The following is an 18820-nucleotide window of genomic DNA, read 5'->3' on the forward strand; positions in this document are numbered from 1 at the left end:
TGATGCCGATGCCTCAGGAGAAGGGGAAGAGAAGATGGACACCCTCTGTGCCTCGCTCCATAGTCACACAGGGCACCAGAGGCTCAGGCCTGGCCCTCCTGGGGCCATGTGCCCACACCAGGCAGCTACGATGCCAGTGTGGCAGGACACCTCCAGGCACTGCTCTGCTGCTTGGTGTGGTGCTCCAGCGGAAGGAAGACCACAGAGTGGCCAGGCCATAGCCAGTGACCCAGATGTAGTGGTTGATGGAGAGGGTGTCCTGAAAGGGACCAGGGCACAGCATGGCCCCATGAAGTCCTCTGAAGGGACTGCCGACTTCTTTGTCAGCGAGCCTCCCCAGGGGCCTCCTGCGTAGCAGCCCTGTTCTCTGTCTGGAGTATGGTCTGGAACAGCTACCCCACAGTGGGAGCTGGCAGGCATCTGAGGGACCCGAGTGCTGACCAAGCCTCTGTTCATTCACACCACCCCCGAGGTTGCTGGAGCCAGTGCGTGATCAGGGTGTTCACTGGGCATGCCCCTTGCCTGCTGCAGCACCAGAGAAGGCTGGAGGGATGCTGAGGCCAGAGGGGTGACCAGGGGCTGCTGGAGAGGCACTTAGTGTCATTGTGTGAGTGAAGCAGGTGCTCACTAGTAGGGCCCTAAGGAGGGCCCCATGACCTCAGCTGTCACTCTCCCAGAGGGCTGGCTGACCACTGGGGCCCAGCAAGGGACAGGGGCTGGCCTCTTATGGGCACCTGGGAAAGGATAAGGTGAGGGTCTGGGTTAAAATCAGTGTGAGGGATAGAATTAGGGATTAGGGTTGAAGTCAGGTCGGTGTCAAGTTAGATTTACGGACTGGAGTGAGAGTGAGCGTCAAGGTCAAACTCAGATCGGGTCAGGGCTTTTCTGGTTGGCTTTGTCAAGGGTTGTACAGACACGTACTCTGGCGTTTACTCTTGCTGCGGGCGAGAACCTGGGATGGGGTCCTGGCTGCCAGGTCTTGGTCTCTCTGGGACCTTGGCCAAGTCCTTTTCGTAACTGGGTCCTGTTTGTTGTCTGTGAATGAAGGAGCTGCCCAGACACCCCTGTTCTACCATCAGGAGTCCCCTCTGCTGCGAAGGGCAGGTAAGAGATGCAGCTTGGGCTCTGGATGCGTTGAAGAGGGCCCACGTGCGGGCTAAGCACTTTACGGACTTTATCTCAACTTCCTCGTGACCAAAGCCCCAGGAATCACAACCCAGGAAACCTAGGCCCTCAGGGGCAAGCAGAAGCACACACTCTGTCCCCGATAAACAGGGGGCTGAGTAGCTATGGGGGACTGGACCCACACGGCCTCACACCAGAGCCCAGGTGTCAGCTGGGTGACTGCACAACTCCAGCACTACCAGGTGCAGAGCTGGAGCCCAGGTGTTTGGCCACCTGTCCCTGTTCCCTGCCCTGGAAGAAACTGCTTCAAGACAGGCAAGTCTCTCCCAAAGTGATCTTCACATATGCCCCCTGGCTGAGGCCTGGCCCCTCACATCCAAAAGTATTTGGAAAGAGGTGGAAGTGAGGGAGTGTGGTCCAGTTGTCAGGGTCAGGTGGATGGTGATAGGTCCAGTGGCCCATTAAATTCAGAGCAGTAGCTCTGATCTGTGAAAAAGCACACAAGAGAGTGTTTGGTTTTAATGAGATGAGGCTAAGGGAGGCCTCATCAGTGTCTGGAAAACTAATCATGTTTCATTCCTTTGGCAGGGGCTGTCTTGCCTCCAAAGTCAACAGTCCTCAGCTGAGGTTCTCTTGAGAGAATGGGTATCCAGAAGTTAGACTGAAGGCAACGGTAATGGTCTGGGACAAGGTGACCACAGCATTCTGAGATGACAGGTGGGCCAGGTGTCCTGCAGGCAAGAGCCAAAAGACGCTAATAGTCTGGCCTCTCTCTGCCTCCAGGAGCCTAAGTTGTTCCTTCTCCTGCAGCGGAGCTACTCCCCTTTTCGAAATCCTCACTATTCCTAACCCACACCGTCCAGCTGGGTTCTTCTGGAGGTATTACTATGTATCATCCCAGATGTGCGGACTACGCTAGCAGCACCATCTTAGGAGTGATCACTCCTGAGATAATGATCATGATCATTATCATCAATATCCACAACTGCCCAGTGCTCGCATGCAGAGCCAGGAGCTAAGAGTGACCGGATTAGCATCTCCCACACCAACCCCTGCCTTGGTCAGTAGCCCAGGTTCCTCCACGCAGGGATGGAGGTGGGCAGAGAAGAGTGAGGAGGGTGAATTATACGGCAGGGTCTCTCACAGCTAGTGTGGGTCTTTTCTCATTCCCTCTCCCTGCCTCATAACTAAATATTTTATTTAAATGAGTGGTACCTTCCTGGAGAATCGCCACAATTAGACTCCACTCATCTGTTCAGGTTTTTTTTTTTTAGTTCATCTTTTAAGGCACCTGCTGTCTGTGGGTGGTAGGGGACATGAAACGTTCCACACAGCAGCCCCCAGATAGCTGCCTATGGCTGGTTCTCTTGGCTATGAGAGCGGTACCATTGTCCGACTGGATGTGCTCCAGGAGTTCAGATATGCAGCAGTATGTTTAGGAGTTGTCAAGCAGCACGGCCCACATTCCCCGCAAATGGGAATTGCTGTGTCATACCCAAGAAAGGTATCTACTGTCATCAGCACCCAGTGGGTACTCCTGGCAGGAGGGGAGGGGGTCTGTGGAGTCTGTTTTCCAGGACTGGCCAGGTCGGTGTACTGGAGTGCACAGTTCACTGTGGCAGTCACCTTGACTGTGGAGCTGGTACACTTGCAGGCTTGCTTAGCCTCGTGTGCTGGCCTCAGTAGGCTTTGACATGGGCCCCAGTCCTGAGCCATAGACAGATGGCCAGGCCTCGTGTGATGGTGTATCCAGGTGGCTCTGATCCTCATCTGGGCTATGCAGAATCGGTCAGCTTGTTGGTTTCACTGACGTTCACTGCCAAAGGATCCCTTTTCCACGGGTTTTCAGAGGCCCCAGGCCCTGCGCAATCTGTAGCCTAATGTTTGTCCCAACCAGGGTTGGGACTTGACATCCACTTGTTCCATTGTCAAGCGTCAGACCACACAGTCAGCCCACTGGCTGTGAACTTTGGAGGGGGCAGTTTCCAGGGCACCACAGCCTGCACCAGTGCCCCTGGCAGACTTCTCTCTTCATATGCAGCTTTTATCAGTTTTTCTGTGGGTCCTGCAGCTTGGCTGATCTGTCTGCGAATCAGGCCCAGCCCTCCTCAGGGACTGCGCTATGGTGAAGTCTTCAAGGAGCCTGAGGTGCTGGTGCAGACCCCAGGCCTGGGGTAGCTGCACCTGGCGGGTGACTGGCCACTTTTTCAGGCAGGTGGGAGATTCCATTGACACCTGGCTTCCTCCTTTCGTGGCTATCCCCCTGTCATTTGATGACAGACGTTTGCTGGGCAGTGTCCACTGTGTTGGTGTCTTTCCTCCAGACCCACTGTGTAAGGGGCTGCCTGGGAGGAACCATGCGTGGGGAGCTCTACCCTCAGTGTCTACCTACACCCAGCTGCAAGCCAGTAATTGCCGCTCAAGGGGGTGTGCTGGGCCGTCAAGTGACTGCTGTACTCAGAACATCAGGGGTCACCTTTGCTGACTGCCAGCATCCTGCTGCAACTGGCTCCAGGCTGAGTAATTGTCCGCCACACACACTCATAATTTTCAAGGCTCTTCAGGACTAATTGGCTGGGGAGGGCAGTCCGCACAGCTGCTGGATGGTTTCCTCACGCACCTCTTTCTCTCTAGCTCTTTAGTGCTGTGGCCCCTGCCCTCTTCTATTCTATGCTGCTTTACCGCCATCAAGTGGCTGGGCAGGCGAAACCTCGTGGGCTCCCAGGTGTGTGCTTGTCCCACCGGCCACTGTCCTAACTGTGGCTCTTCCCCGCTGGGAGCAGGCCTTGCAGTCAGGAGTCACAGCATCAGCTGATGTGCAGAGCTGCTCTCTCCTTCCAGGCCCCCTGACCCAGCCTCCTCCTCTATTTCATCCTGTCTGGTTTTGTTTCTGTTTTTAAAACTCCCTGCCCAGGAACTCGCTGGACATCAGGAGGGGCAGCATTTGGGTGGCTGGTTTCAATCCTTCCTCTTGCTACTCAGCCTGCAAACATTCCTCAGCAGGTAAGACAGAGGGGGCACCCTGTTCCCTTCCTCTCACCCTCCCTGGGCGACAGCATGCCTGGGCGATCCTGGGGTCTTCCACATCTCTTCCTTTGGTCAGCCACGTGGGCCTTTTCTGTCTTCTCTCCAGAAAGACATTGTATCCTTACTGGCCCCAGGTTTGGGACCAATTTATCAAACTGTGAAGGAATTTCCAAGTGACAGCACGGGTGGCTACGTGACTGCAGCTGCTGGTGGACTTGGTGCACTTCCATGCATCCAGCCAGGGACAAGACAATGAGCCCACGTGGATTTAGACAGTTTATTGTTTACAAGAACAGCAGAAGCAAGATGGGCAAGAGGTCAGCTCCCTTGTCCCTCATCCCACAGTCTGACTCTGACCTGGAGGGGTTGGATGACAGTGTGAGCAGAGGGTCACTCAGTCGTTTAGGAGCTGCCTCCATAATACAGCCAAGCAATATTGTAGCCTGCAGCTGAGAAAGACCTCTCAGTGGCTTCTCCCAAGTCTTAGCTTCCCTGGCTCCAGGAGGAATTGTAGGGCATTCAGCCGAGACACAGGTTGGACTGCAGTTGAGCCTTGCTTATGTGGCCTGCCTGGATACATGCGAGATTTCCAGGGAGCTGTGCAGAGTCACAGCCCATTCTCCACTCCGTTTCCTAACGGAGATCTGACACCCCTCCCTCACCCACCTTCAGAGCTTCCCTTCATCCCTGGTCAGGACCTGATTGAGAGCACACCCCTTAGTGCTGAGCACTCTCATCTGGGATTCCTCCCTCCTCGTCCCCACTTCTGTTCCATCAGCACCTCTGTTAGCCCGAAGGCAACATAGGTCTTGGGCACATCTGCTTCTCTCTGTGCCCATGCACGCTCTTCTCCAGGCTCTGGTCCCCTCCCAGCTGGACACCTCCTGCCCGAGCCTCCTCCCTGGTCTTCCTGCTGCCTCTCCCGCCCCCATCCCAGCCAGGTGCCAGCAGCCAGAGGCAGCCTCGTGAAATCAGCCCTGCTCACACCCCTCCATGGCTTCCCAGTGGCTAGAATCAATCCAGCCTCTTTCTCTTGACTCACAGGCCCGGTCCCTGGGGTCACTCTGGAATCCCTCTGCCAGCCCTTCGTGACTCCTACCCCCTTTCCTCTCTGTGCTCTCGTCACTCTTGCCACCTGTCTTGATGTTCCCGGAGCCCACTGAGCCTCTCCCTCCTCATGGCCCTGCACTGGTGTCCCCTGCCTGTCCCTCACTCTCCCCAAAGCAGGCTCATTCTTGTCCTTCAGGTTCCAGGCTAAACAGTGCTTCCCACAAGAGGCTTCCCTGACCCATGGTTTGCCACCTCTGCCCTCTCCCTGCATCCTGTCATTGTGCATGTTTTGTCCTCACTGACATCCTCTCCTGGCTAAATTCCCCGCTCCTTGCCGGACTGGGTGCCTGGGGAGGGCAGGGAGACGCCTCCTCTATTTTGGTCACTACTTCATCCCCAGGACCTTGAACTGTGCTCTGCACAAGGTCCATTAAGTGAATGAATGACAACAATGAGGCTGCAGCTCCGCAGCACCTTCTACGCCCTCCCCCTCCCCATCTAATCTAGTTTAGTGAATGGCACGGCCGGGAATTCAAGGCAGCTGTTGCTCCTCAGTGTGGCGCTAGTTGGGGAGCTAGAGGGAAGGGTTCAGTTCGACTCCAGGACAGGGTCTGAATAATTCAGAACACTGTTTTTTTTCTTTTGCCATGGAGTCTCACCCTGTCACCCAGGCTAAAGTGTAATGGTGTGATCTCTACTCACTGCAACCTCTGCCTCCCAGGTTTGAGCGATTCTCCTGTCTCAGCCTCCCAAGTAGCTGGGATTACAGGTGTGCACCACCACACCTGGCTAATTTTTGTATTTTTAGTAAAGACAGTATTTCATCATGTTGGCCAGGCTGGTCTTGAACTCCTGACCTCAAGTGATCCACCCACCTCAGCCTCCCAAAGTGCTGGGATTACAGGCATGAGCTACCACATTATTGATGACACCACTGAGGCTGGGGAGCCATGACCCTGCCCCCTTAAGAACCCTGCTCCAAATTGAAACAGTAACACGCATCCATGAGCTAGGACAGGGAAGAGAATGACAAGGACTCTAAACCACCTGGCAGTGAAATTTCCAATGGAAAGAAGACCCACTGGACCCCTTGGTGCTGGGGGTGGAGTCGGGGAGGGCAGCACTCCTGGAGACTCAGATTGGTTTTCAGATTGTTTGCCCCAGCATCAAGCCGAGAAGTGAGCAAAGAGGATTTGAAGCATCAAGTCCACACCCGAGGTCTGTTCAGTAGGAAACCCCTCAGCCCTGACCCGCCAGCAATTCCAAGACCCAGGGGTGAAGGGAGGTGCAGGTGAGAGTGAGTAGAACCTATGGCTTTTCCTGGAAGGCAGGGAACAGGAGTGGGAAGTCACAGCTTGGGCAACGGGGGACCGAGCTGCAGGGCCGCGTGACCCTGTGCCCCATGGGATGTGGCTGTCTTCCTCAGCTCCTGGGGCTCAGAGCAGTGCTGCAGCCCATGCCAGGGAGTGTGAAGACAGAGCTAACCAGAGTGCCCGGGGGTGCCTTTGGGTGGAGGTTGCTGGCGGCTGGGACAGATGAGTCCTGCCCACTGTCTCCTCTGGGGACAGTGACATCTTTCCCTGCTCTGATGACTTGAAAGGACCTGCATGGCCGAGCTGCCCAGGGAAGCATTGAGGTGCTTCCTCTGTGTCCTGAGGACCCAGGTGCTCTCTGCAGCCCAGCTGCTGGAGCCCAGAGGGTGGCAACCTGGAGCTAGGACAGCGGTGCCTGGTGCAGTGAGGGCTCTGGGTCTGTGTGGCCTCGTTAGCACAGGACCATGAGGAACGGGTGAGGACCATCAATAAGGGGCCATCTCCAAGGCCTACCTTCAGAGGCAAGCTCTTCTCTCCCACACGATTGCTTTGATCCTCACGGGAAATGTGGTGGACCGTTCTAAGGGGCGGCAGAGAGAGAAAGGGGCCAGCAGGCACATGGGAGACACTTTGACCTCAGGGAACCACCGTTTCAAACCAGAAGGGATCTTTTATGCCCTGTTGTCATGCAGCCAAACCAGGCTCACTATGAGAAACAAAGCGGACAAACGTGCAAGCAGGTGCATCCACGCATCTGTACATCCTCTGAGCAGTGCAGACAAGTGGCTGCAGAGGCCCCCGGCCTGTCTCAGGCACTAGCACAGGACTATTCATCACTAATTCCTGCATTTCGTTCAGGTTTGGCCAAGGCATCCCCAGGGACCAGCACGGGTGACAGCAAGTGAGCTGAAATCAACCTGTGCTTACACATTGAGTCTTGCCAGTGCCTCCGAGGAAAGGTGACCTTGGTGAAGTAAGTGGTCACTGGTTTCCTGTGTGCCTGGTCCTGCTGGAGAAAGAGCCTGGAAAACATGCCTAGTCTGTGTGGTCACAGGAGGAAAGGACAGAGGTGGGGGCTCTGTCTTGGCAGACAGCACCATGAAACTGGATCTTGAAGAATGGATTTGCCAGAGGGAGGAATGGCTTGCCTGGCAGAGGGCAAGGCAGAGATAAGGGTCCAGAGGTAGAAGGGCCTGGCTTTCCAGGATGCAGAGAGCTGAGAGATGAGTTGCAGGGAGGTCAGGCAAACCCCAAGTGAGAAAGGCTTTCAAAACCTGCAGGGGCATTTCCCCATATCCCATAATGTTCAGCCTCTCAGTAGTTTTTTTTTTTTTTTCTGCTCTGGTGGTGGCTTCCAAACATATCCACCAATTCTTCCACACTCTTCCCATCAAAGGCCACGAACTTCACCTTAAACCATGGCCCTTAATAATTGCAGCAGGAGGGAGCCGAGTACCTTCTGAGGCTGCTTATAGAAAGCCACACAGGTCCTGCCAGTTCTCCTGGGATGCTTGTTCTGGGATCCTTTAACCATCGTGCTAGGAGTCTGGCAGCCCTGAGCTGCCATGTGGGGACACCTCAGAGAGAGAGAGAGACCCGGTAGACCCAGCCTATCCAGCATCCAGTGCCTAGAGTCTTACCAGCCCAGACACTGGGTGCATGAGTGAGGACACTTGCGTGAGACTGCAGCCTCCATGAACTGGAACCTTAGAGATGCCCTCAGGCAACAGCTGCCTAGCAGACCAGTCAGCCCCAGATTCCTGAGCAAAATAAATCCTGGCTATTGTTTCAAGCCATTGTTTTGGGATGGCTTTTTAGTGCAGCACTAGGTAAACAGAGCAGTCCTTGCCAAACCTACTATTCATCTTTTAACTTTTAGAGTTTTTGTATACTTCTACTTAAAAATGGGAAACTATTAAAATGGGAAACTTCATATACCTGTGTACATGGAAATCCAGCATCAATGACCATAAACGGAAGACAATTCAATGAACACAGAGGAAACAAAGGCATGTGTTTGGTTTCTACACAGATGCTGCTGTCTCTTGGAGTCTGCACCTCGGCAGAGGCTGATTCCAGCTTGCAGTTCTCCACTACTTGCAGGTGCGGCATTGAAATCATTCCTTGGTATTATCTGTCTTTGTGATTAATGGTAGTTTAAGATGGTATATAGCCACAACAAGTGACAGAATTTAATTTCACCAGAAATTTTAAATTGCAGAGCTGAAACCACAGAATGCCCCTTGGTGAAAAAGCAATGTCAAGCAGATGAGTAGTTTTTCCACGGTAAAAGTAACTCAGCAATGAGTATTTATTTTTGGCTATAGGCAGGCATGCAGAGCTTTTTTTTTTTTTTTTTTTGAGATAGAGTCTCACTCGGTCACCCAGGCTGGAGTGCAGTGGCACAATCCCAGCTCATTGCAATCTCTACCTCCCAGGTTCAAGTGATTCTCCTGCCTCAGCCTCCCGTGTAGCGGGGATTACAGGCATGCACCATTATGCCCAGCTAATTTTTGTATTTTTGGTAAAGACAGGATTTCACCATGTTGGCCAACCTGGTCTCGAACCCTTGACCTCAGGTGATCCGCCCACCTCGGCCTCCCAAAGTTCTGGGGTTACAGGCGTGAGTCACCATGCTCAGACTCAAAGCATTCTTTAAGTGAAATGCTTAGTATAGTCAAGTACTGATAACCTGCTGGGCAGAGATCAAGGCGAGACTGGACTAAATTCACCAGGTACTAGTCATTGAGTGTCTGCTGTGAGGCAGATGCTTTGCTAAGGCTGGGCATTAAAAAAGGCCCAGTAGGCCAGGTGCAGTGGCTCCCAGCAGTTAGGGAGGTCAAGGTGGGAGGATCACTTGAGCTCAGGAGTTTGAACTCTATGAGCCTCGGCAACATAGTGAGACCTCATCTGTATAAACATTTTAAAAATTAGCTGGGCATGGTGGCATGTGCCTGTAGTCCCAGCTACTCAGGAGGCTGAGGTGGGAGGATTACTTGAGCCCAAGAGGTTGAGGCTGCAGTGAGCCTTGTTTGCATTACTGCACTCCAGCTGGGGCAACATAGTGAGCACTGTCTCCACCAAAAAAAAAAAAAAAAAGAAGTCCAACACTTAGCTCTTAACTCCATTGGTTCAACCATGCAAATAATTCTTCTCTGTACTACCTCCTGTCCAGTTCTGCTACCACCCCTTTGTTCAGTTTCTCCTTCCTTCTGTCTTACAAATGATGTCATGGGTGATTTCCTGTGGTTAGTGTGGATTCCCTCCATGAATCACAGAGCAACTTTCTAGCATCCCAGTTCTGAGTCCACTGCACAACAGGAAAGGCGTCTTCTGGAACTGACTTCTATCCTCCTTTCCAGTCACAATCCTGGCATTTATTAAATCTTGTAATCTATCATTCTGCCATATGAACCTTCTAAGACAGTGGCCGCCAACCTTTTTGGCACCAGAGACCAGTTTTGTGGAAGACAATTTTTCCACAGACTAAGGGTGGGGTGGGGTGGGATGGGGGGGTGGTGATTTTGGAATGATTCAAGTGCATTTCATTTATTGTGCACTTTATTTCTATTACTATTACACTGTAATATGTAAATAAATGATTATACAACTCACCAGAATGTAGAGTCAGTGGGAGCCCTGAGCTTGTTTTCCTCCAACTAGAGATGGTCCTATCCAGGGGTGATGGGAGACAGTGACAGATCATCAAGCATTAAGTTCTCGTAAGGAACCTGCAACCTAGATCCCTTGCATGTGCAGTTCACAATGGGGTTTACACTCCTATGAGAATCTAATGCTGCTGATCAGACAGGAGGAGGTGCTCAGGTGGTAATGCTGGTGATGGGGAGTGGCTGTAAGTACAGGTGAAGCTTTGCTTACTCACCCACCACTCACCTCCTGCTCTGTGGCCCGGCTCCTAACAGGCCATGGACCAGTACTATGAGCATGGACTGCTACCGTGAAGGGGGTTGAGGACCCCTGTTCCAGAATTTACCCTCATTCTCCATGCCCATTCACTCCTCAATGCTTTCACCTATGCCAACTGATTTTAATATTGTTCTTCTGATTTTAATGTTGTTCTGCATTGGTCAAGTTTGCAGCAGGAGACAGATGGTCCTCTTGACAGTTGGAACCATTGGGCCTCTTTCCAAAAGTGTGGGCTGTGTTTAGAGAAACTAACAAGGAGACGAATCACCCTGCGGCTAGCAATAATGGTGAGACACTTAATATTACTAGCCCTGATGGGGCAGCAGAGAAGGACTTTAATGAGAAACAGATGAGAGAAGGGTTGAAAGACGGCCCCCTGCAGAGGCTGCTGTATGCGTTGGTGTTGGCACTGGGCGGCCCAGAATAAAACAACCACTCCATATGCTGCACCCAACTGGGAGCCAGAGGCCCCCAGAATCCGGTTACAGAGAGAGATGTTAAAGGGTGTAGAGCAGATCTAAAAGGGTAAATGGGAGCTGTCCAGCTTGCCTCTTCAATGGATTTGTTTCTATATTTATTTCAATAGTTTTTGGGGTACAGGTGGGCTTTGGTTACATGGATAAGTTCTTTAGTGGTGATTTCTGAGATTTAGTGCATCCATCAAGCAGTGTATACCGTACCCAGTATATAGTCTTTTGTCCCTTACTCTGCTCCCAACCGTCCCCCTCCCAAGTTTCCAAAGTCCATTATACCATTCTAATGCTTTTGTGTCCTCATAATTTAGCTTCTGCTTATGAGTGAGAACATACGTATTTGGTTTTCCATTCCTAAGTTACTTCACTTAGAATAGTGCCTCCAGCTCCATCCGAGTTGCTGCAAAAGACATTATTTTTTTCCTTTTTGTGGCTGAGTGATATTCCATGATGTATATATACCATATTTTCTTGATCCACTTGTTGGTCAATGGGCACTTAGATTGGTTCCATGCCTTTGCAATTGTGAACTGTGCTGCTATAAACATGCGTATGCAAGTGTCTTTTTCATATAACGACTTCTTTTTCTTTGGGTAGATACCCAGTAGTGGGATTGCTGGATTGAATGGTAGATCCACTTTTAGTTCTTTAAGGAATCTCCACACTGTTTTATACAGGATGGTTGTACTAATTTACATCCCCACCAGCAATGTAAAAGTATTCTCTTTTCACTACTTCCACACCACCAATATCTATTGTTTTGTGACTTTTTACTTATGACCATTCTTGCAGGAGTAAGGTGGTATCTTATTGTAGTTTTAATTTGCACTTCCCTGATGATTAGTGATATTGAGCATTTTTTCATGTGTTTGTTGACTGTATATCTTCTTTTGAGAACTGTCTTTTTTTTTTTTTTTTTTTAGATGGAGTCTTGCTCTGTTGCCCAGGCTGGAGTACAGTGGCACGATCTTGGCTCACTGCAAGTTCTGCCTCCCAGGTTCACACCATTCTCCTGCCTCAGCCTCCCAAGTAGCTGGGACTACAGGTGCCCACCACCACGCCTGGCTAATTTTTTTTATTTTTAGTAGAGATGGGGTCTCACCATGTTAGCCAGGATGGTCTCGATCTCCTGACCTCATGATCTGACCACCTCGGCCTCCCAAAGTGCTGGGATTACAGGTGTGAGCCACTGTGCCCGGCTAGAAGTTTTTAAATCTTTTTATTCTTTATTTCTTTCCTTATTTTTTGATGCAGGGTTTCATCCAGCCTGGAGTGCAATGGCACAATCACAGCTCACTGCAGCCACGACTTCAGGTCATCCTCCCACCTCAGCCTCCAGAGTAGCTGGGACTACAGGCGCACACCACCACACCTGGCTAATTTTTGTATTTTTTGTAGAGACAGGGTTTTGCCACGTTGCCCAGGCTGGTCTCAGACTCCTGGGCTCAAGCGATCCTCCCACCTCAGTCTCCCAAAGTGTTGGGATTTTAAGCATGAGCCACTGTACCAGGCTGAAGTTTTTAATTTTAATGAAGTCCAGCTTATCAATTATTTATTTCATGGATTGTATCTAAAAAGTCATTGCCATACCCAAGGTCATCTAGATTTTCCCTTATGTTGTCTTCCAGGAGTTTCATAGTTTTACATTTAGGTCTATGATCCACTTTGTGTTAATTTTTGCGAAATGTGTCTAGGCATGTGAATGTCCAAAGAGACTATCTTTTTTCTATTGTATTGCCTTTGCTCCTCTGTAAAAAATCAGTTGGCTATATCTATGTGGGTCTATTTCTAAGCTCTCGATTCTGTCTCATATATCTATTTGTCTCTCCTCTCACCAATACCACACTGTCTTAATTACTATAGCTTTATAATATGTCTTTTTTTTTTTAGATGGAGTCTCACTCTGTCACCTAGGTTGGAGTGCAGTGGTGTTATCTCAGCTCACTGCAACCTCCTCCTTCCGGATTCAAGCAGTTCTTGTGCCTCAGCCTCCCAAGTAGCTGGGACTACAGGCATACGCCACCACACCTGTAGTCCCAGGCATGTATTTTTAGCAGAGATGAGGTTTCACTATGTTGGCCAGGCTCGTCTTGAACTCCTGACTTCAGGTGATCCACCAGCCTCGGCTTCCCAAAGTGCTGAGATTACAGGCATAAGCCACTGTGCTGACCTATAGTAAGTCTTAAAGTTGGGTAGTATCCATCCTCTGACTTTGTTCTCCTTCAATATTGTGTTGGCCACTCTGGATCTAGTGCCTTTAGATACATAAACTTTAGAATTGGTTTGTCAATATCCACAAAATAACTTGTTAGGATTTTGATTGGGATTATGCTGACTCTATAGTTCAAACTGGGATGAACTGACATCTTGATAATATTGAGTCTTCCTATCCATAAACATAGACTAAGTATCTCTCCATTTATTTACTTCTTTGATTTCTTTCATTAGGCTTTTGTAGTTTTCCTGGATCTTGTGCATATTTTGTTAGATCTAAGTATTTCATTTTTTTGATTGCTGATATAAATAGTAATGTGTTTTTAATTTCAAATTCCACTGTTCATTGCTGGTATACAGGAAAGTGATTGGCTTATGTATATTAATCTTATATCTTGCAACCTTGCTATAATTGCTTAGTTGTTCCAGGAGGATTGTGTGTATGTGTACATGTGTGTGTGTATGTATGTGTGTGAACTCTTTCGGACAAGACTGGGTGCATTCAGGGTGGTAAGGCCATAGACTTGTCAAATCTTTCAGACTTTCTACAAAGACAGACAATCATGCCCTCTGCAAACAAAGATGGTTTTATTTCTTCCTTCCCAATCTATATAGCTTTTATTTCCTTTTCTTGTCTTATTGCTTTAGCAAGGACTGCCAATGTGATGTTGAAAAGGAGTGGTGAAAGGGGATATCAGGGATATCCTTGCCTTGTTCCTGATCTTAGCAGGAAAGCTTCTAGTTTCTCACCATTAAGTATGATGTTAGCTGTAGGTTTTCTTGTAGATCTTTATCAAGTTCAATTCTTATTCTCTGTCAAGTTAAGGAAGCACTCCTCTATTCCTAGTTGGCTGAGAGTTTTTATCGTGAATAAGTGTTGGGTTTTGTAAAGTGTTTTTCCTGTATCTATGGATATAATCATGTGATTTTTCTTCATTAGTCTGTGGATGTGATGTATTACATCAATTGATTTTTGTATGTTGAGCCAGTCTTGCATACCTGTGATAAAGCCCACTTTGTGGTAGTGTATGATTCATTTCATACATTGTTGGATTTTATTTGCTGATATTTTGTTGAAGATTTTTGTACCTATGTTCACAAAAGACATTGGTCTGTAGTTTTCTTTTCTTGTAATTTATTTGTCTGGTTTTGGTATTAGGATAAATGCTGGCTTCATAGAATGAGTTACAAACTATTTCCTCTGCTTATATCTTCTGGAAGAGATTGTAGAGAATTAGTATTATTTTTTCCTCAATGTTTATTGTACAGTTAACCAGTAAACCCATTTGGGCCTGCTGCTTTCTGTTTTTGAAGGTTATTAATTTTTTATTCAAATTCTTTAATAGATATAGGCCTATTTTGATTGTCTATTTTTACATATGTGAGTTTCAGTAGTTGTGTCTTTTAAGAAATTGGTCCGTTTCATCTAGGGTTATCAAATTTGTGGGCACAGTATTTGTTTCTCATTCTTCTAATGTCCATAAGATCTGTGGTGATGTCATCTCTTTTATTTCTGATTTGTGTCTTCTCTCTTTTTTCCTTAGTTAGCTGGCCAGATGCCTATTGATTTTATTGATCTTTTCAAAGAAGCAGCTTTTGATTTGGTTGATTTTCTCTGTTGATTTCCTTGTTTTCAGTTCATTTATTTCCATTTGAATTGTTTTCAATTTCATTGATTTCTGTTAAAATTTATATTATTTATTTTCTTCTGCTTTGGATTTAATTTGCTGTTTTTTATAGTTTTCTAAGGTGAAAGCTTAGATAATTTTAGATCCTTCTTATTTTCTAATATATGCATTGAATACTAGAAATTTCCCTGTAGGCACAGCTTTCAGTGCATCCCACACATTTTGGTAAGTTGTATTTTCATTTTAATTTAGTTCAGAAGATTTTAAAATTTCTCCTGAGATTTCTTCTTTGACCCATGTGTTATTTAGAAGTGTATTGTTTAATCTCCAAGTGCTTTGGTATTTTCCAGCTATCTTTCTGTTACTGATTGCTATTTCTGTTATTTTAAAGTGCTAACTTTTTTTTTTTTTATGGACTAGAATGTGGTCTATCTTGGTGACTATGCCATGTGATCTTGTGTATTCACTGTTGTTGGATAAAGTAGTTGATAGATGTCAATTATATCCCATTGATTGATGGTGCTGTTTAATTCAACTATGTCCTTACAGATTTTCTGCCTGCTGGATTTGTGCATTTTTTCTTTCTTTCTTTTTCCCACCCCAGATACATCAGACAAATGATAAATCTCTTCATGATGTGGATCTGTCCATTTCTGATAGAGAGGCGTTGAGTTCAACTATATTAATGGAATTCATCTGTTTCTCTTGCAGTTCTGTCAGTTTTTGCTTCAAGTATTTTGCCACTCTATTGTTAGGTGTGTACACATTAAGGATGGTTATGTCTACTTGGACAATTGACCCCTTTATTAGTATGTCATACCCTCTTTATCTCTGATAATTTTTCTTGCTTTGAAGTCTGCTCTGTCTGAACTTAATATACTTACTCAAGTTCTCTTGGAACTTGATGCATAGAACATCTTTCTCCATTCTTTTATTTTAAATCTATACATATTTTTGTATTTATAGTGGATTTCTTAAAGACAACATATAGTTGGGCATTATTTTTTTATCCACTCTGACAATCTCTGTCTTTTAATTGGTGTATTTAGATCTTTGACATTTAAAGTGATTATATATGGCCAGGTGCTGTGGCTCAGGCTTGTAATCCAAGCACTTTGGGGGGCCAAGGTGGAAGGATCATTTGAGGCTAGGATTTAAGGCCAGCCCGGACAACATAGTAAGACCCCGTCTCTACAAAAAATTTAAAAAAAAAATTAGCTGGGTGTGATGACTCATGACTATAGTCCCAACTACTTAGGAAGCTGAGGCGGGATGACTAATTGAGCCTAGGAGGTCAAGATTACAGTGAACTGTGATCTCGCCGCTACATTCCAGTCTGGGTGACAGAGCAAGACCTTGTCTCTTAAAAAAAATGTGATTATTAATAATAATATATACCATATTTGTTACTGGTTTCTATTTTTTATTTCTATTTTGTCTTTCACTCTTTTTCTGCCTTTTGTGGTTTAAACGGAGGATTTTATATAAGCCCAATTTCTTTCCTTTTTTAACATATCACTTATACTTATTTTTTACTTTTTAAAAGATTGCCCTGGAGTTTGCAGTATGCATTTACAACTAATCCAATTCCACTTTGAAATAATTTTATACTGCTTCAAGGTAGTGTGAGTACCTTATAATAACAAAATAATCCTAATTCCTCCATCTCATCCCTTGTGTTAGTGCTGTCATTCATTTCACATACATAATCAAATGCAGCATTGCTATTATTATTTTGAACAAATGGTTACCTGTTATATCAATTAAGAATAAGAAAAATAGCTGGGTGCGGTGGCTCACACCTGTAATCCCAGCACTTTGGGAGGCCGAGGTGGGAAGATCACCTGAGGTTGGGACTTCGAGACCAGCCTGACCAACATGGTGAAACCCCGTCTCCACTGAAAATACAATATTAGTCGGGTGTGGTGTCGTATGCCTGTAATCCCAGCTACTCAGGAGACTGAGGCAGGAGAATTGCTTGAACCTGGGAGGCAGAGGTTGCAGTGAGCCGAGATTGTGCCATTGCACTCCAGCCTGGGCAACAAGATCAAAACTCTGTCTCAAAAAAAAAAAAATAAAAAAATAAGAAAAATAAAAGTATTTACTTTATCTCCACCCATTTCTTTCTCAATGCTCTTCCATTATGGAGATCTGAGTTTCTGACCTATCTCATTTTCCTTTCCTCTGAATAACTTCTATTTTTTACATTAATTTTTTAAAATTTTATTCATTTTTCTCTGGTGTGCAATAACTTCTTTTAATATTTCTTACAAGGTTAAGAAATTCTGTTGGCAGCAAATTCCCCCTATTTTTGTTTGTCTGAGAAAGTCTTTATTTCTCCTTGCCTTTTGAATGATAGTTCTGCAAGGTATAGAACTTTAGATTAGTGGATTTTTCTCTCTCTCACACTTTAAATATTTTACTCCACTCTCTTCTTGCTTGCAAAGTTTCTGATAAGTTGATATAATTCTTTCTTATCTTTGTTCCTTTATAGTTAAGGTATTTTTTCCCTCTGGCCTCTTTCACTATTTTTTTCTATATCTTTGATTTCATGAATCATATTTATATCAAATGAATATGATATGTATACGTATAGGTTTTTTGGGTATTTATCCTGTTTGGTGTTCTCTGAGCTTCCAGGATCTGTGGTTTGGTGTCTGTCATTAAAATTGTATGTGAATGTTCATAGAAGCATATTCATCACAGCCAAAAAGTGAAAACAACACAAATGTCATATGTTGTGTGAGCTGATGAATGGATAAAACAAAATGTGGTATATTCATACAATAAATTATTATTCAGTTATTAAAAAATAAGTACTGATTCATGCTAGAACATGGGCAAACTTTGAAAATATTATGGCGTGAAAGAAGCCAGATACAAAAGGCCACATACTGTAAGATTCCATTTAAAAAAGTGCTCAGAACAAGCAAACCCATAGGGAAAGAAAGTAGATTGGTGACTGACAGGGGTTGGGGATGGAGGGAATGGGGAGTGATTGCTAATGGGTCTTTGGGGGGTTGCTAAAACTATTCTGGAATTAGTGGGGATAATTGTGCAATGTTGTGAATATGCCAAATGCTACTAAATCTTATACTTTAAAAGGGTGAATTTGATGGTATGTGAATGATATTGCCACTATAAAACAACCGTACGGGGAGTACCAAAACAAATGATCGAGAGAAAAGACCATAAGGGACAGAGCCAAAGTGAGAAAGCATAAGAGTCAGTTCAGTGAGAGTGAAACGCAGGACAGTGCAATGGTTAAGAGAATGGATGTTGGTGTCTGGCAGACTTTCTGGATAGATTATATAAATCTTGTGTGCTTCGTTGTTGTTGTCTCCAAAATAGGAATAATAATGCCCATTTATGTAGAATTATTGCAAGTAATAAATGGGATGATATATATAAAGTAGACTGAACATGATGAGTACACAATAAATAGTCATTTTAAAACAATAAAAGAAACCTTCACTTTCTGGCTTATGTTTTTCTGCATTATTTGAATGTTTGCATTACTTATTTATTATGATGATTATTGTGAAAATAGGAGCATAAAAGGGCCCACTAAAATATAAGGAAGTGTGCAAGTGAACTGCTAACTCCAGGAATAAGGACAGAATTATCCAAACCTATTTCTTTCTCTCCGAGGTCATGGAGGACATTCAGGACTTGAACACTTATAAAATCACCTTTGAAGTGGAGCCCTGTGTGTGCTGAGACCACTAGGACCCTGGAACAGGTGCCCGTCACACAGAGAGACTGTCAGCTTCAGAGGTTGGAAATGGAAATCCCAGACCTACTTCAGGAGGGGAAAGCACAGACCCTCTGGGAGGCCAAGCTCCGGGGAGACCTTGTACACAGGAATCTCCTGGAGTGAGGATGTCCTCTTTTCTGATACCCATAGAACTGGCATTTAAGGGGATGCTTGTGCAGTATAGAGAAGGATGGAGCCTCAGAAATAGCTCTTTTGGATCAACTACCTCTCTAGTTTCTATAAACGGAAGCTTAACCTTTGCCCTGCATGTGTATGCCAGATTCACCTTGTTCTGGACAACCCTGT

The sequence above is a fragment of the Colobus angolensis genome, unplaced genomic scaffold (assembly GCF_000951035.1).
Source record: "Colobus angolensis palliatus isolate OR3802 unplaced genomic scaffold, Cang.pa_1.0 Scaffold18, whole genome shotgun sequence".
Lineage (NCBI taxonomy): Eukaryota > Metazoa > Chordata > Mammalia > Primates > Cercopithecidae > Colobus > Colobus angolensis.